Source organism: Emydura macquarii, unplaced genomic scaffold (assembly GCF_026122565.2).
Source record: "Emydura macquarii macquarii isolate MOO-44397 ecotype Brisbane River unplaced genomic scaffold, CSIRO-AGI_Emac_v2 contig_2846, whole genome shotgun sequence".
Lineage (NCBI taxonomy): Eukaryota > Metazoa > Chordata > Testudines > Chelidae > Emydura > Emydura macquarii.
The window spans coordinates 4,718,216-4,736,701 of NW_027132983.1; the positions used below are offsets into that span (position 1 = coordinate 4,718,216).

At 38.7% G+C, this 18,486-nt stretch overlaps 1 protein-coding gene across 2 annotated transcripts in view; it reads left to right on the forward strand.

Annotated features, from left to right (window-relative positions):
• The window catches only part of LOC137166402 (plasma membrane calcium-transporting ATPase 2-like), a 348,197-nt gene that overhangs the window by 243,368 nt on the left and 86,343 nt on the right, over positions 1–18,486 (forward strand). The window lies entirely within an intron of this gene.

The window sequence follows — 18,486 nt, forward strand, 5'->3', positions numbered from 1 at the left end:
GGACATTCTGGAAAGAGCAGATTTCGAATATGGCTGTAGATTCCACAATGCTGGGATGATCAAGAGGCTACAAAATTCTGATTTCTGATGCTCTGATTTGTTTATCATTTGAAATGGCAAATAGTGCTTTTTTAGTCTTAATGCCATATGCTGGAACATTTAGAGAGTAGACGGAGACTCTTTTAGGCTTCTGAAATGATTTTTTGTCTATTTGCAAGTTTGTACTGAACTGTCTGGAGTGGCCAAAGTAAACATTAATAGGATTTTAAAAGCTGTCATCCAAAATACAGTCAGAGATGATATATTTACAGAAACATGGGCAATTATAAGTCCAATTTCTGGTGAGCTACTAAATCCAAATCAATGTGTTTTTTTGTTGTTGAAGAATTTGTTAACAAAACGCTGTGCCTCTTATAATTCCTGGCATGATTTCTAGGAGTGATGATATGTAGGATTTAGCAAGTAATAATCAAGTATAGGGCAAGGAGTTTGTTGAGCAGCCTGACAAAAAACTGTCAGCAGATGCCACATATGTTTATGGTGAAGGAGTTTTGAAGCAAAGGCCTGTCTTTCTGTTACTACTTTTCAGAGGTTTTGAGTAGTTGGAATATTACATTCTACTTACTCTGAGCTGTATTTTTAGATGATTTGACTCAGTTGAACCTTCCATTCTCAACTGGTTAGTGTAAATGTAAGCCTTGCTGTGTCACAGCTCAGAGCAGGTATTTTAATGCAGTGGCTTTTATAAGACTAAATCTAAAAAGACACATCTGAGCTGAGAGATGTAACTCAACTTTTTCCTATCATTGGGCCAAATCTTGAGGAGCTCAGTCTTGATAGACGATAGATGCAGATGGAGAGAGCCTCTCTCAATTTGGGCCTCTGTTTCATCTTTTCAGAATCTTACCATTTTACATGTTTTGTGTCTCTTGTTCCTGGTATATGATCATCATTATTCTCAAGGGAAATAATGGGAAAATGCTAAATTTTTATTTTCCTGTTCAATACACACATAGTATGCTCTTTGGTGTGCATGTTGTGATCAGGAATTGGAGTGTCTTGTCCAGTCTTTGTCCTGTGATTTGATCACTGGAGATTGACACTGTAGATATTTCTGGTTGTTTTAGTGTCTGAATGCTAAAGATTTCAGAACTCATGAAAGGACTGATGTGCTGAATTAAAATATATTTCAGTGCATCAACACTCCATTAGCCAATGTTGCATGTGGATTGCTTTTTCATTATCTTTAACCTATGATAGTGCCTAGATTCAGGCCCTCATTCTGCAAGGCACTGTACAGACAAGTGGAACATAGACAGTCCCTGACCCAGAGAGCTGTCAAACCAGGATGATGAGAAGATGCAACAGATAAATATACAGAAAACTGGGATGGGGGGGACAAAAGATAACTGTAAAAAGTAAAGATACATTTTGAATAAATTGTTTCCGTGGCCAGACTAGTCAGAGGAGACTGACAGACAATAGTGATTTATGGGCATCACTGTAGAGGTAGGCTTTCAGGGAGGATTGCAGAGGGTAATATGGTGGCTTTCCAAATTTAACTGGGAAGTTTTTCCCATCCCTGAGGGCAGTGTGGAAGAGGTGTGCAGAGATGCTTGTGGAAAATGTGAGTAAGTTGACCATTGAGTTACCGGTAGAGTGAAAGCAGTATTCAGCTCATCTCATTTAAGTTTTAGTTTTATATTCACTTTTGTTCATTTTTAAGTACTGAGGTTATAATGTGTTGAAGAAGTATCTCTGTCCACCTTCTGTACCAGTTGAAAGTTTCCCAGCAGCTTGATACTGGAAATAACATTTGGGTGAGCATACTGGATAATAGGACAGCAAAATGTCTCCAGAGCGATATACTAATGATCTTGGACAAATTGAACTAAATGTTACCCTTTTCTCTTGGAGTGACATTCTCATTCTTGATGAAAACTAATTTCTGATCAAGAGTAATTCAAAAATCTCATTTTAGTCTCAATCTGATTTTGTTTTCCTGGTGAAGTTTTGATCTCATAGTTCCTGGTTTAAGTGGATCACATGTGTACATTGAAAAAGGTAAATCATTGTGCATTATCATTTCAGTTCATTTTAGCTTTGGGTATAACACAAACTCTACTTCTCTGTAAAACTAATAAATCGATGATGAAATCCTTAATTGTTATAATCTCCCCTGTAATATTTATGTAGAGCTAGCATTGGGCGTATCTGTTTAATGTTAGCTGTGATTATCTCTTTTATATTTGCTTTAGGAGGTCAACATTTACAATATAGACTTCAATGTGAATCACAACTGTGTTATAAGCAGAATTGCCTTCATTTTTTGATTTTACGACAGGCTTAAGGGAAGATGTGTCCAAGATCTTAGCTATGATGAAGAAAATTTAACCATGAGACCTTGTTCCACAGCCCGATTAATTGTAGATCATAAATAAGTCTGAAATAAAATACATAAGGAAGTTGTTTTCAGGACTAGATGTCCAAGGTTATTTTTCTATTAGTCCTGAAGGCATACTTAGTCACACATTCTTTGAGCATGTTTTAATGAAATTGTGAATATCAGCGAACACCCGAAGGGTATATGTGTTATGTCATAAAGATGGAAGTTTGCTTATTCTATTAATAGTTATGCAGATCTGCATACTCTGTGAATTGCACTTTGTGTGAACTTACGCTGAGTGATTATATATTGGACCATAACATTAGTTAAGATACACTGCTGAATGAGCCATGATGAGGTTCCCTCTTGCATTATCTTTTGATTAAAGGGCAGTAGAGCCATTGATATAAATACAAAAAGAAAACTATGTCACTGCTTGGGATAAAATATTTGCATTTCCCTGGGAAATTAGAGACAAATTATTCCACTAGAGCTACAATACCATTACATCCAGCCCATTATAATATTTTTTAAGAACAAGGTATGGGATGAATTGGAAATTGGAATTCAGTTACTGCTGCTTTCAAGCTATTCTCCAGAAAGCCTTTTTTCCAGAATAAATATGTTAGATAACTTTGAAAGATGTTTTTCCAGAGAGAGGCCAATCACAGCTCATACTCTTCCGCTTGTAAATTGTAGAAGGGAGTTAGTTTAATAATTCTCTTAATCTGAAAGTAAAATCTCTATATTTTGGGAATATTTTGATTGCACTTTGAGTAGCTGTACTTCTAACTTGCCTACCATGGAGTTACTGGGAAATGAAGACTCCGTTCATCTGATAGTGGTCTAAACTAGCAGCCACAACATTTCTTGAATCATATATTGGTACATAAATTTGATTTCAGCAAAAAGGTATTTATTCCCCTCTTATAAACCTATCCAGAGTGCTTCTCTCTTCTTTGCGTTATGGTTGTAACAGGCCCCTGTTAAATGGAGACCCCAATTAGCTCTCAATTTAGTAGTATTCAATCCAGATCAAAGTACACCAACCAAATCCTTTTTTACTAGGCTTTGAAAATGGTTGCCTCAGTCTGTACTGCATGATAAATCCCATCCATTGGAGTCAATAGAGCTACACCAATTCACACTAGCGAAGTGTATCTGGCCCCATTTATTGAAGTATATTTTACATGCAGATTGTACAGTTTTGGGGGCATGTCATTTACTGTGTTTGTACAATAAAGCTCTGCTGTTTGTCTCCAGCTAAGAACCTATAAATGTTATATTTCTAAAGGAAGGGACAAAACTTCCATTTCCTTCTCTCTCACACCAAAACGTGTACTATATTATTTGAAATTCAAAACAAACCGAACTCTTCCCCCCCCACCCGACCCCCCATTAACTTCCTGGAATAATTCAATTTTGGTTCAATAATTCATGTATTTACCATATAAATGTTTGTAATAAGTAGGAGTCTCTAATTAGTTACAGAAAAAGGCATAATTGAAACAAAAACCAATATAAAATTCAGAGAGTTTACAATTCACAAGTTTACTGCAGTGGCAGCACAGAGAAAAAATGCAGTTCCTTTTCATTATATTACATTATATCATCTATCTAATAGTGTAACATTGCCCTTTGTTGTTGCTGTAATTTATTTTTTGTTACGCTCCAACAGCATGCTCTGCATTGTACAAGATAATATGAAGATAGTTCTTCCCCAAAAGGGTTTATATAAAAGAGAAGATCTTTTGGGTGAGAAATTAAGGAGTAAGTAGGAGTAATGAAGGAGAAGTAGATTTTTTTTTTAGTTGTCTAATGAAAGACCTTATTAAAACACATATATGTATGTGGAGAGAGTTAAAAATTGCTCTGAGAAACTTAATTCTAATTTTCTATATATTGAAAGGAATTCAAGAGATTACAGCCTAGTGGTTTGCTTGTAATAAATACTGAAATAGAAAAGGGAATGTTGTTCCAGCAAAAAGTGCACCTACGTTTTGTAAAAAGTCCAGTTCAGAATACCTGAATGGACACTTCATGCTTTTTACATGCACAGATGAGTTGCCTCTGGGCTAGGAACTAGCACAAGGAATTGCATCTCAGAAAGTGATTGTTTGGGAAAGATGGAAGTAATTGAAAATAGGTCTTTTGTGAAATAGGTAATGAATTAGCTGCCTTGGAAGAATAAATGAAAATCACATGTGGATGTTGAGAACATAGAATTGGAATCCAAGTCAAGGGTTCTTTTTATTTGTGAGGAAAATATTTGCATCCAAAAATAACTATCTATAGGGGTGTATGGTTTTTCTTCTGTCAGAAGTAAACTTATATGAGACCTGCTAAGTATTTATAATATAGTTTTCTTTTAAAGACTGTTTTTACTTTGAAGGTCATTGACTCAAGTACGGAAACACTTTTTTTTAAATCAGAGGAGAGCAGACACATTGAGATCAGCATAGCTATTCCATAGAAATAATCTAACCAATGACTTCTCAGTAACAACTTATTGTCATTCACATAATTTCATCGTTCCATGATGCGCCTGTATATTTTCTGTACAAGTTTTGTCATTAGCTTGAATCACTGTGCAGGTGACTAACTGAAAAGTTGATTGCTCACCTTGTATTGGAGGTTCAAATTCTTAGAAAGTGTATAAACTTGCTGACATGATCTTCCTGTCTGAAAGATTACCAAATCCAAATCACCTTTCATCCCTTGTCCCAACTGTCGTGAGAACAATAAAACACATACCTACTGTTTGTGATCATTACACTTCAATGCATGGTTAAACCAGCAAGGAAAGCATCCCATTTTTACTCGGTGTTTGCTGCTCTCCTGTACATCTTGTCTCACAATCTCTCCTGCTGTGCATAAAGGAAAGAAGGTACTGTGACTACTGCAGGTACCTAAGCCTGCAAATGTTCAGTTTTTATTGATGGCCGCAGTAGTATGCTGCACATGCTCCATAGATTATTACATATTTCCAAGTGAAATTTCTTCAAATGAGTAAAAACTGTTCTTTCTTATTCAAGACTACATGTGCCTTGATAAAAGCTTTAAAAATAGATATTATGAAGTTATATGTGGGAATATGCTATGGTTTTTTTTTAAAAAAAACAAGTGAACTGTTGATTTATGTTGGTCAGTTGATTCAGAAGTTTCAAACTGAGAATCAAGAAGCTTTGCAAAAGTAGTATTTTAAATACTTCCTCACACTTATTAAAAAGTTATCAGTGGGTGGAAAGAGGTGTTTACAGTGGAAATGAAATTTCTATCCGACTGTAGCTAATGCAACTCTGTAATCCAAATGTGTTGTTTGACAGATCTACCCTTCCCCTTCATTTAAAAAAAAAGGAAGTGGTGTTGCATTAGAAATGGAATAGAAGCAGGAAGGGTCAACAGTTTAAAAAGGATTGTTCATTTCCACAGAGTAAAATAGGTCAGGGTTATTAACGGGTCAGACCATTTCTCATACAGAGCTCAAAAACATAGATCAGCTTATACTATGTCTATCAGAAAACAAAAAACAATCTATATATTTACTGAGACAACAGCACATTACTTCAGAAAGGTCCTATATTTTATTGTAACTGCCTGCCAAAGGTAATCATGTTAATATGAACCCAACTATATAAACTGAGTGGAATCCTGTCCTTAAGCAAAGGAAAGCTACAAGAAAAGAGCTTTTTATTTTTCCAAAGAAATTTCTACTTGTTTCACTACCTGAAATTGGTTTTGTGCTCAACTTTGGTCTTTAAAAAAAAAAAAAAAAAATCTAGCCATTTCTTCCGTAGTTAAAATGTGGCTGAAGTTGCCTTCTCAAATGCACATGAAGGTTCAGGTCAGATCTTATTTTTTCAAGATAAGCTCATCCATCACTGCTAACAATATTCTGAGATGGATAGATAAAAAATAAAATGAGGGATAGACATAAGGGACAAAAATGAGGAAAGGTTGAGGAAAACTTTCATTTATATTAATCCAAAATGACATTCAAGTAAATGACATGACCTACATTCTATTTTATCCATTCCATAGTTTCCTACTTAAAAATTAAGGTGAAAAAATTCCTAGCAATCTCATTTGTTGACTTGGGGGGAAGTCTGTGAGACCGGTAAGTCGCCTGTCAGGTAGATGGTTCAGTTATCAGCCAACTGATTTACTTGCATATAAGTAGGTCGTCTTTGGGGAGGAAATTTCACAAGGGGGAAGGGTCAGTATGACAACATCTACCCACTCTTATGAAAAGTGTCGTCATATCTTTATCCATAAGTAGCAGGGAGGGCTTTACTCTTCTAGGGTCTCCTCTTAAAAGATAAATTGTATTATTCCCTGATGGCAGCAGGAGTATGAAGTTACACTTTTAGGATTTGAGTTTATGGCGCCAGGGTGTGTCTCTAGGTAGTTTGGTTCTATTGCTTAGACCATAAACCTTGCCTCCCCAGCTCTGCTCTTTGAATTATATTTTAGTAATAGATTATATATTACAAATGCTCTGTAGTGTGAAGTTTTGTTTTCTTGAATTTTTCCCTATCTTGAATAACATACAGAATGTGCTGACTGATTAAAGGAACTAGTTCATTTGCCCCTATTTAAAGTCTTATTTTAAAATTGAATTATATTTTAAAAAAAGCAGTGAGACAGATTAATTTGGTTATAGAACCACTGATACCCAGATGCACTACTGCACTTACTCCAAAGTGCTAAAATGATGAATTCTGTAGTTTTAAATGTAGTAGCCATTAGAACCATAATTGAATTCAAATTTGAAATATCATTTGCTTTACTTCCAACATCTGTAGAATGTATTCTTTGGAGCGCAACATGATACTAAACATGAAAATAATGGACACTGAAAATACAATATGCAAACTCCTTTTGAAAAACATAGTAAATATTTGGTTCAAGTTGCTTCAGGAATGTTTTAAATTCTCTTTATAAAAAAGAATACCTTGCTTAAGTTTCATTTTTGTTATAGTATATGATTTACATAGGAGTCAGTGATGGAAAGGTGTAGTCTGAACATAAGACTGAATGAAAAATTTTGAATTCTAATCCTGTCTTGTCTCCTGCTTTATAGGCAAGTCACTTAACCTCTAAGCCTCAACTTTTCCATCTGTAAAAAATGAAAAATATGTTCTTGTTCATAGGATTGTAAAGATTACTTAGTGTAGTTCCATTGTAGATGGAGCAAGCTATGCGGTACAGTACTTGGTATTATTCTGTATATGTTTATGAGAAGCAATGCACTCACCACAAAAAACTGAAGTAAAATAGCTTTTTCTTTAATTCGGTTTTTGTAAAATATATATCAAACTTTTCACAGAATAATTTAGGCTGAAAGAAAATGACCTACAATATGGTGCTTTATAAATAATTAATATTAATAATGGGTCATTTAGTCAATTGCCTTTGCTTCTAGAAGTGATAATTAGCAGAACATAATAAACTTCATGCATGGTTTGCCATTGTAGTTTTATATAATAAGGGAAATATAGCTACTAATTCTCATTAAACCAGGCTGGTTACTAACTGAAAGAAGCCTGTTAAAAAGATTGTGGTGAGGTCTTTTGCATCATTATGAGTAAAACATGACTCCTGTGTTGTTTCAATTCACATTTATTTTCTGCTTGGAAATGGTGCTTGACTAACACTGTCGTAAAATGAAGTTCTCAGTTACTCACAGAATTCCAACAGCTTTAGCAATAATAATGGCTGTGAAAACTTCTGCATAGTATCCGACCACTCTGCCTTTACATTACACAGTTCAATAGCTCCAGCCTCCGATCATTCTTAATGCACCACCATTGGATACCACTGAGGGTATATGGCTGTGAAACGTGAAAGCTTTTCAATTGTTCTAACTGATGTTTCAGCCCTTGTGGATTCCAGGTTGTAAGACACACTCACTGAAATAGTTTGTTTTTATTTTTGCTTGTTTTAAACTTAATAGAATAAATGAGGTTTTATTTACTACACTCCAGTGAATGTTTTATTTACTACACTCCAGTGAATATTTTTCTTCGTACTTTTATAAGTGACTTTTTTTTAAAAAAAAGTGAAATATCTGCCCACATAATTTCCTTTCAGCATGAATTTACAGGTCTCTAAATGACTCTGTACTTGTTGAGACAAGGTGGATGAGGTAATATTTCTATTGGACCAACCTCTGCTGGTAAAAGAGACAAGCTTTCCAGCGTACATGGTTTGTTGTTTAATCAGAGGTCCACTCTGTTTCCATCCATTTTTAATTTATGCTGAAATAGCAACATACATGTGTGTGCATGTTTGTGCCAATTTTATCTCTGCACAGAAGTGCTTATTTTCATGTATACATTCTCTTCAGTTGCATTCTTGCAAGGTGAATATTCTAGATAACTAATGTTTGTCCCTGATATGCAGGAAGAAAGATAAGACACAAACAATGTGGTCTAACCAGGAACTATCCAGCGATCAAGGTTACAGTGCAGGTCATCTTTTCGTCCCTGATCTGTTCACTTGGTGAAGGGCTGCCTTCAGCCCTCCATGCCTGGTACCTGCCTGATGCTAGGACCCCACCAGCCTCCACTTGTATGAGAGTTAAGGAGCTGAGGAAAAGAGATTGTCTCCTTGCTCTGTCAGACATTAGAAGCCTCAACCTCCATCCTCAGCTTCTTTAGTGGATGCCAGGTTGTGGATGGCAACCTGGGTAGCAGTGACCATGAGATGGTCGAGTTCAGGATCCTGCAAAAGGAAGAAAGGAGAACAGCAGAATATGGAACCTGGATTTCAGAAAAACAGACTTTGACTCCTTCAGGGAGCTGATGGGCAGGATCTCCTGGGAGGATAATATGAGACGGAAACGAATCCAAGAGAGCTGGCTGTATTTTAAATAAACTTTATTGAGGGTGCAGGAACAAACCATCTCGATGTGCCGAAAGAATAGTAGATATGATAGGTGACAGTTTGGCTTAACAGAGAAATCTTTGGTGATCTTAAACACAAAAAGGAAGCTTACAAGAAGTAGAAGCTTGGACAGAAGACTAGGGAGGAGTATAAAAATTGCTCAAGCATGCAGGAGTGAAATCAGGAAGGCCAAAGCACAATTGGAATTGCAGCTAGCAAGGGATGTGAAGGGTAACAAGAAGAATTTCTACAGGTATGTTAGCAACAAGAAGAAGGTCAGGAAAAGCGTGGGCCTCTTAATGAATAGGAGAGGCAACCTAGTGACAAATGATGTGGAAAAAGCTGAAGTACTTGTTACTCTTTTTGCCTCTGTCTTCACATACAAGGTCAGCTCCTAGACTACTGCACTGGACAGTATAGTATGGGGAGGAGATGAGCAGCCCTCAGTGGTGAAAGAACAGGTTCAGGACTATTTAGAAAAGCTGGACATGCATGCTTTAGAAAAGCTTTAGAAAAGCTGGACATCCAAATCCATGAGGTTGGATGCAATGCATCCAAGGGTGCTTAGGGAGTTGGCTGATGTGATTGCAGAGCCGTTGGCCATTATCTTTGGAAGCTTGTAGCAATTGGGGGAGGTTCTAGATGATTGGAAAAACGCAAATATAGTGCCCATCTTTAAAAAGGGGAAGGAGGAGGATCCAGGGTACTACAGACCAGTCAGCCTCACCTCAGTCCCTGAAAAAATCATGCAGCAGGTCCTCAAGGAATCCCGTTTGAAGCACTTGGAGGAGAGGAAGGTGATTGGGAACAGTCAACATGGATTCACCAAGGACAACTCATGCCTGACCAACCTGATTGCCTTCTATGATGAGATGATTGGCTTTGTGGATGTGGGGAAAGCAGTGGACATGATATACCTTGACTTTAGTAAAGCTTTTGATACAGTGTCCCACAATATTCTGCCAGCAAGTTACAGAAATATGGGTTGGATGAATGGAATAGAAGGTGGATAGAACATAAGCTGACTGGATTGTCAGGCTTAATGGGTAGTGATCAGCAGCTTGATGTCTAGATGGCAGCTGGTATCAAGCAGAGTGCCCAAGGGGTCAGTCCTGGGGCCAGTTTTGTTCAACATCTTCTTTAATGATCGGGACGTTGGAGTGGATTGCACCCTCAGCAAGTTCGTGGATAACACTAAGCTGGAGGGAGTGGCAGTTATGCTGGAGGGTAGGGATAGGATACAGAGTGACCTAGACAAAGTGGAGGATTGGGCCAAAAGAAATCTGATGAGATTCAACCAGGACAGGTACAGAGGACGAAAGAATCCCATGCACTGCTACAGACTGGAGACCGACTGGCTAAGCAGCAGTTCTGCAGAAAGGGACCTGGTGTTATAGTGGTCAGCAGTGTGCCCTTGTTGCCAAGAAGGCTAACAGCATATTGGCCTGTGTTAGTAGAAGCATTGCCGGCAGATCGAGGGAAGTAATTTATTCCTCTCTGTTCAGCACTGGTGAGGCCACATCTGGAGTTTTGTGTCCTGTTTTGGTCCGTCCACTACAGAAAGGATGTTGACAAATTGGAGAGAGGCCAGCGGAGGGGAACGAAAATCATTAGGGACTGGGGCACATGACTTATGAGGAGAGGCTGAGGGAACTGGTCTTATTTAGTCCTCAGAAGAGAAGAGTGAGGGGGGATTTGATAGCAGCCTTCAACTACCTGAAGGGGGGGTTCCAAAGAGGATGGAGCAAGGCTGTTCTCAGTGATGGCAGATAACAGAACAAGGAGCAATGGTCTCAAGTTGCAATGGGGGAGGTCTAGGTTGAATATTAGGAAAAACATTTTAATTGGTAGGATGGTGAAGCACTGGAATGGGTTACCTAGGGAGGTGGTGGAATCTCCATCCTTAGAGGTTTTTAAGACCCGGCTTGACAAAGCCCTGGCTGGGATAATTTAATTGGGGTTGGCCCTGCTTGAGCAGGGGGTTGGACTAGATGACCTCCTGAGGTCCCTTCCAATCCTAGCCTTCTATGATTCCTCTAAATCCATTTCCAAATCCAGTTTATCAGAAAATTTGACCCCCTCACTGCATGATGACCTACACTGGATGTGATATACTGAAGATATCCTAAACAATCTTTATAGAATTAAGATAAACTTTATTGAACTAAATTAAATCTTATTGAAATGGGATTAATGCCTTTGGGGTACATTGTAATAAAAATGCAGTTGTGTATGTGGTGTTGTGGCATTGTATGTTCCTTCTCTAGTAGAGAGAGGTGATGTAACAGTGTCTGGGGAGATATGCATATACAGTACTAGTTCAAATTGGGTTCTCCAGAGACCAACAGACAAAGAAAAGACTTTTGGATAAAGTCTGGGTTTTAAACTGATTTAGGACCTTCCTCCTGATCCAGCAGATGGACAGGATCCCTGATCCACGGAGGACCCCAGTCCTTATGGAGGATTGGAAGGACTTAGCCTACTCTGAGGCCTCCATAAGATGATGTGCTTGTTCTCAGTGGAAATTCTGATGAACTTGTAACCACAAAGAAACTCGTAGGGTGGGGTGATGTCCAGTAGGCTTATTAGCATGTGGGCAGGTTCTTTTATTGTTTTTTTTATAAGTTTTCTCTGTAATGCATTTTACTTCAGAATAATGTATGCTTGTATAGAAAGAGCTGTGTGGTTCCTTGTATCTACAGCAATCATTCTGTTACCAGTCTCTGATGAGAAAGCAAGCAGGTCTGTTTAGGCAGATGTCTTTGCTGGGAAATATACAGTGCAGGCAGCGAACTGTTCAGCGTGGACATATCCTGGTCAGAAGGGAATGAGACATGGGTCTCCAGCCAAGAGACACAACAGCTGGGCAGCTGGAAGCCTGAGTGGGGGTGCCCTTGCTGAACTACTGAGGTGCAGTTTTCCTGAACTGTGACATTAGACACCTGCTGAGTTGAGACAACTCAAACCTTACCTGTTGACCTACACACAGAGTCCTTGGGCTGCTTTGGGGAAGGCAAATCCTCACACACCTTGCCCTGGCCCATCTGGTAATCAGTGGAAAATTTCTTCCCAGGCCAAAAACAGCAACTGGAAAATGTCCATAGCAGGTCCTCCAAACCCCAGTCCTACAAGTGTGAGAGCTGTTGATCTGTGTGTTCAATGGTGCCTTGCAGGAAAAGGGCTTTATGTGCCCTCCTCTTGGGTGCATGGGAGTCAGTGGGATGCAGCTGAACCTCTTTGGCCAGCCAGTCTACTTGGTTGATGCCTCCACCCTCTCCTAGCTACTTCTATGTCTTCCAAATCTATGAGGAAGCCGAGTCTCAGGGCGCTGGGAGATGGAAGAGGGGAAGCTTTTAAGAGGGCAACAATCCTTTTCCATCTGCCCCTGCCAGTCCAGACAATGACTCCCTGTTTTTTAAGGCTACAAGAGTGCATTTTTAATATTTTTCTTTGGACTAGTCTGGACTTGTAAGAATTCTTTCCTGCCTGATCACTTTATTCCGTCAAGTTTCACGCTTAGCATTCCCAGTTTACAAATTTGCAGCTGACTGTAGTTTATGGACCACCTTATATTCACTGCTTTTGAAGATTCATCTGTGTCTAGTGATCCTGCAAGGTCTTTATATTCAAGGGGATGAGATCATTACAATTTGAATAATGCTTAATTTTGTGTTGCACTCCACTCCAGACCTTAACATGCACTGATTACTATTAATGTATAATTCATAACTTAGATTATCTGCAAATGTGGGAACTTCATCAAAAAATAATTTATACAGGTTTGAGTTTATCGGCTATTTCCCTTGCCAAAAACATTAAAATAATTAAAGAACCAAGGAGAAACGAGAGAATATTTCAAGACAAACCTGATACATGTGCCATATCAGGTTGCATTGGCTGTCACTTTTCTGAGATTTAAGAACTACCTGCTCTCTGAATGAAGGCTTTACATGGTGTTTAGGTCAATTAGAGAAGGCAGAATCCTTCAGCTACTGTATGCGATCAGGTAAGCTATTCTACCAGTTGCACTTTAGGATTGCCTTTATCAGCAGATATGTTCTACAAGTGTGGGAAATGGTGGATGCAAAGGAAATGAATTATAGGATAAGTTTGAATTTTGATTTTCCTGGATTTAATTAATTTGTGCTTTCCATAATGTTATTTTAATATAATTATTTCACTTTTATATTATCACATTTTAAAGTGTGTGAGAACAGGTTATGAAGGATGGATCAGAACTGTTTAGGAACTTTAACTTGAAAACTCCATAAGCTTTTAATGTCTATTATTTATGGATTTCTTGAATGCTGTGTCTTCCCTTGAGTTACACTTAGCAACCTTAACTATATCTTAACTAAGCTTTTGTTTTGGAATATGTGTATTATGTACAACGCTTTTTTCAGCCAAAACAGATTTATTCCATATTTTTTATAAACAGAAAAGTTGGTATGATATATAATTGAGTGCATAATATTGTTAATGCTTTCTAATGCCCAAAATCTTGCTAGGATATTTTGATGATATATGCAATTTTGCCAAAGCTGGCACACACTTTTGTCTGATGTAGTTGATTGGTAGGATAGCTTAAACTCAGTATAGCGCATGGAAAAATTACCACGAAAGAGATTGTCTTGATGGGAATTTTTGTTGTTTTTATATGAGTGGGTGTAAACTGCTGATTTCAGGCATATCTATTTTTAGTGCAGACTTTCTCTTTGTCTTGTGTGTGGTTCAGGCAGATAATCATTTCAGATGTGAGAATTCAATACCAGATTTACACTAAGAACTACAATGGCTTTAAAATCAAACAGGGTAAAGCAAACAATCTTATTTAAAGACAGAACACTACTGAAGATCCACTCCAGAATACTGCATGATGAATTAGGATATTAATTCTGTGGAATATAAATGCTGTGCACATTGTTTTAGGAACTTTGTTTTCTGTTCTTTAAGCATTACTCTGTGTGTTACATTCCTGACTAATAATGAGTAATCTATCAAAACTAAATTTTATACCTCAAAAAATGTACATCATAGAAGACATCTACCTATGCCCCCAAATTCTATCTTTCTGTGAGAGAGTGGTAGTACTGAGCCTTCTTGAAGTGCCTTAATGCTTACATTGAAATAGACTATGGGAACTCCTTCCTTAATGCATCCATCCAAAGATATATAATTAGGATGTATACTTCAGGGATTCTGACCTTCTTGAGGGTTTTACCTTTTGTTTTTCAACAAGTCCATGTCAGGTCCTAGCCACCCATTTCTTCTTTCACTGGCTCCCCGCCCTTAATTATCTCCTCCCCACCATGGGAACTCCAAATGCTACAATGTCCCTTGGTTATCGGTAAGGGTGTAAGATGTGCACCCATACTAGTGTGGGGGAAAATATTGTTGCATCCACAACACTTGGCTACTCTTCCAATTGAAAGAGAATATTAGGTATTTTTTATTTGACAGAATGACATTTCCACCCCCCCACCCCCAACTCTCACAGAGGGCACTGACTTGCACTGCAAAGTTGCAGCGTGTTTTGCTTATAAGATAAGGAAATGTAGACAAATCCGGTTCTACAGGGAGTCTGCTGCTGCATAGCCTCTGAGCTACAGGCTCATCTGGCTTCTCAGCCTGATACCCTGACAGGTCTGTCAATGGTGCTAAAACCAAGTCCTCTTACACAAGACTCAAGGCACAATTTCCTGCTCCAGCCTCAGCTCTACCTTATACAATGTGCATGAGCCTGCGATGTCTTCAGCCTGATACTATAAGCAAGTCCCACACCAGGCACTGCTTAAGTCTAAAACAGGACCAAAGACAGAATTTCCACCACATTAAAACCTCAAGAATCCCAGCATCAACTCTTCACCTGGCACAGTGGCCCTTAGCACAGATCCCAGGCCAATGGCTCTGTCTCTGTACATCAAGTCCAGGCAGACATCCACTCAGGGAAAAGGAAATAGAAGAGGAAGTATCCGCACAAAAGAGTCATAAACTGAAGGGGAAAAGGAAGCATTCAATAGCACTTCTGACATCTCTTCTCCACGTTCCTCTGAAACAAGAAATCTTGGTGCCAGCTAACTTGGACTCCTCACCGGTTCAGATTCTGATACAGACTTTCAGTCTCCCAAAGGCTGAGTGAGGGTCCAATATAAAGGCTACCAGCAAACCCACATCATCATTTTTGCTGTTTACTCTGCACCTGTACCTTTTCCTTTAATTATGATCTGGAGCCATAGGGTCTTCCTGGGCTGCCTCTCCACCCATAGTCAGGGGCAGCACAAGGAGTGTATTGGAGAGTCCCCCAGAGGCAGGGAGGGGGCAGCTGACTGCTCTGTTTCGTTTTGAAAAAACTGAATGGAAATGTTTTGATAATTCCCAAACCATTTTTTTCAGAATTTCCTTTCCACGGGAAAATTCTAAATTGGTAGTTTTCGCTCCAATTTGGAATGAAACTTATTTTAAATGGTGGAATTTCCTGCAGAACAGAAATTGTGAGTTTTCACTCCCTCTAGCCATGACTCCCAGCTTGAACTCCTTGCTGGAGGAACAGAAGGAAGCCTCCAGTCACCGACGGTTATATACTCATTACACTCTTTCAGAGCCGCACATCATGCCTCTAACACCAGTGCAGGGATAGTGGCCGCAGGGGTGGCTCTCAGAAGGATATTCACAACTTAGGTCCACTGGTCTCACACCAGAGTCCCAAGGGAAAAATAAAACTTCAATTTTGAGGGTAGTGCTCTCTTTATGACAAGGCTAATGATGTTTTGGGAAAGATCAAGGCCGCTAAAACCACTGCCCGATCTCTCTGGTTAACTCAGCCCTCTTTTTCTGCTCAGAGGAGGTTCTCCTACACTACTTCCAGAGAGACCTTCTCTCACAACTCCATCAGACACAGTCCCAGAGATGATGTGAGCCATTTCCTAAACTGGTTGGTGAACAACTTCAGCAGTAGAGGAGCGGGATTCTTTGCAGCGTATCCTCATAGCATCCAGCATCAGTCTTCAAGCAGCAGTTTTGATGGAGCAGTTGCAAACTGTCCAACCATGTGCACTGCAACTGATATCAACTATTATTTTACACTGGTGTATTGCCATCTTTGGGCCACAACACAAGCTGACACCACTACGTTAATATGTATGTATTTTCTGTCCCGTCCCCCCCAGTCTGGAACATTATAGCCCAAATGGTTAAAATTTGGCAAAGTTACAAGCCACTGGAAAAAAGATCTTACAATAGGGAGTGTCAGGCAACCTTAATAGGCGACGCTTCTTTTCCAGCCTGTAATAAGCAGACAGACAGAGATAATAGTTGGCCACTCAGAATATTTGTAGAGTTGAATCATCTCAGCTGCCCGAAAGTGTGAACCAGCACTGGCTAATGTACATGCCTTGCTGTGCAGACTGTTGTTCAGATTACTAAACCCATTAGTCTGGGCCTAGTAGTCATTTTAAAATGTCCTGGTGCTTTTGTGCAGGGACTTGTATCTGGGTCTCCCATATCTCTGGCTATTTGCTTTAAGCAGATGGACTAATGCATGCATCCCTTCCCCTTCTCAAATCAAAGGGCTCAGATTTCAGTCTGGAAACAGACATTTTGACACAATTTTCATGGGTACATTCAAAAGGTTATGTTTTCATTCCAATGAGAAATGAAACCAGTTTTTTGAAACCTCAGAAGTTGTTGCAAAATGTAATTATCCTCTGGACCACCCCACTTAGTTTTTCTCCAGTCCCCATTCTTTCTGTGGCTACCACACAAGTGCAGCCAGTCTCCAACTTAGCAAAAACTCTGTTTAACAAATCTAAAGCAACAGCAGTTTGCCTAATTTCTCTCTTGTTATAGAAATGCTGGTTGCAAATCCACGGTTAAGGTTGTGTTCCATTTTGCACTTAAATCAGAGGTTCAACCTCTTTTTTATGTATGAAGAATGCAGTGCATCTTCCCCAAAATTGCAGAATAAATTTTCAGAGAATTTACAAAGAAATCTGTTAGTTTTGAGTTAAAAACATGTTCCTTTCAGAAATGTAGCATCTATCAGCTTTTTCCAGTCCCAAATGTTCTTAATAATGGAGTAATGTCCTCCTGAATCTTTCCATTTACATAACATGAATTGAAATCTTGTATACAGGATATATATAAAGAAGATTGGTAGTAATTAAGCTATGTTAATAATTATTGTTGTGCCTAATCGTTGTAATTCTATAGACTTAAGGCCGGAACATATCATGCAGCTCTTGGTACTCTTACATGGAGCCATTGTGACATCAGAGTTAAGTCAAGCAATCACTGCCCTTCTTCTATAGCTAATTTGCATCCAACAAACCCATTGGTTGTAATGATATGAGGGAGAAGACTGGACGCAATTGTCCAGAGTTTTCACGGTTGAGTACTTAACCCAACTCTTTAAAGGGTCCAGGGCATGAGTATTTGTGCTTCAAAGTTTCCCCATGGCACTGCTATCTCAGTGAGGCAGCAGCATAGGGGGGAGCAGGTAAAATGCAGACATTGGAACTCAGAGATTGGGCTCCTCAATTGCAATCTCCCCAACACAGCCCTCTAAACCAGTAAATCCATTTGCAAATGAAGGGCCAGATACCTTGACTCCTTTGTACTATTCCATAGATCTAAAGGAGCTGGAAACTCACCTTAGCTGGCCAGTGTGCTCTGGTGGTTTTGCACTACTTTAGTGTACTGTTAAATCTGCTCTTAAACATTATTATTTTTAATTAAGGTAACTATAACATGTCCTCAAATTATTAGAAATATTGCAAGGTAACATTCTCTTTGGACTCTTGTTTGGTGTTCATATATGAAAACTTTTAATAGTTTTTAAAAAAAACTTTAGTGAGGCAAATTACAATGAAACTTTAACATACTACACAGTCCATTCCTGATTACTCATTCAGGATCAGGTTAATATCGAGAGATTCTAGCTAAAAATTCTGACTCGCTGACTGGAGAGTCTTCCTCCTCTGAGTATGCTACAAGGGGTGATCAAGTTTCTAAATACCTATCCTCTCTTGGGTGCTTCTCTTGTGTACATGCTTGATGTAAAAGCTTTTCCATTACAGGGGTGGTCCATATTTCACTACACCACAATTCCACAGAAAGGGTAGTCACATTTTTCCAATTTGAGAAAACAAGACAGTCCAAACCGAAAAATGAGATTGATAAATTTAAATTTGAGTCTGTACTAGTAACAAACATGT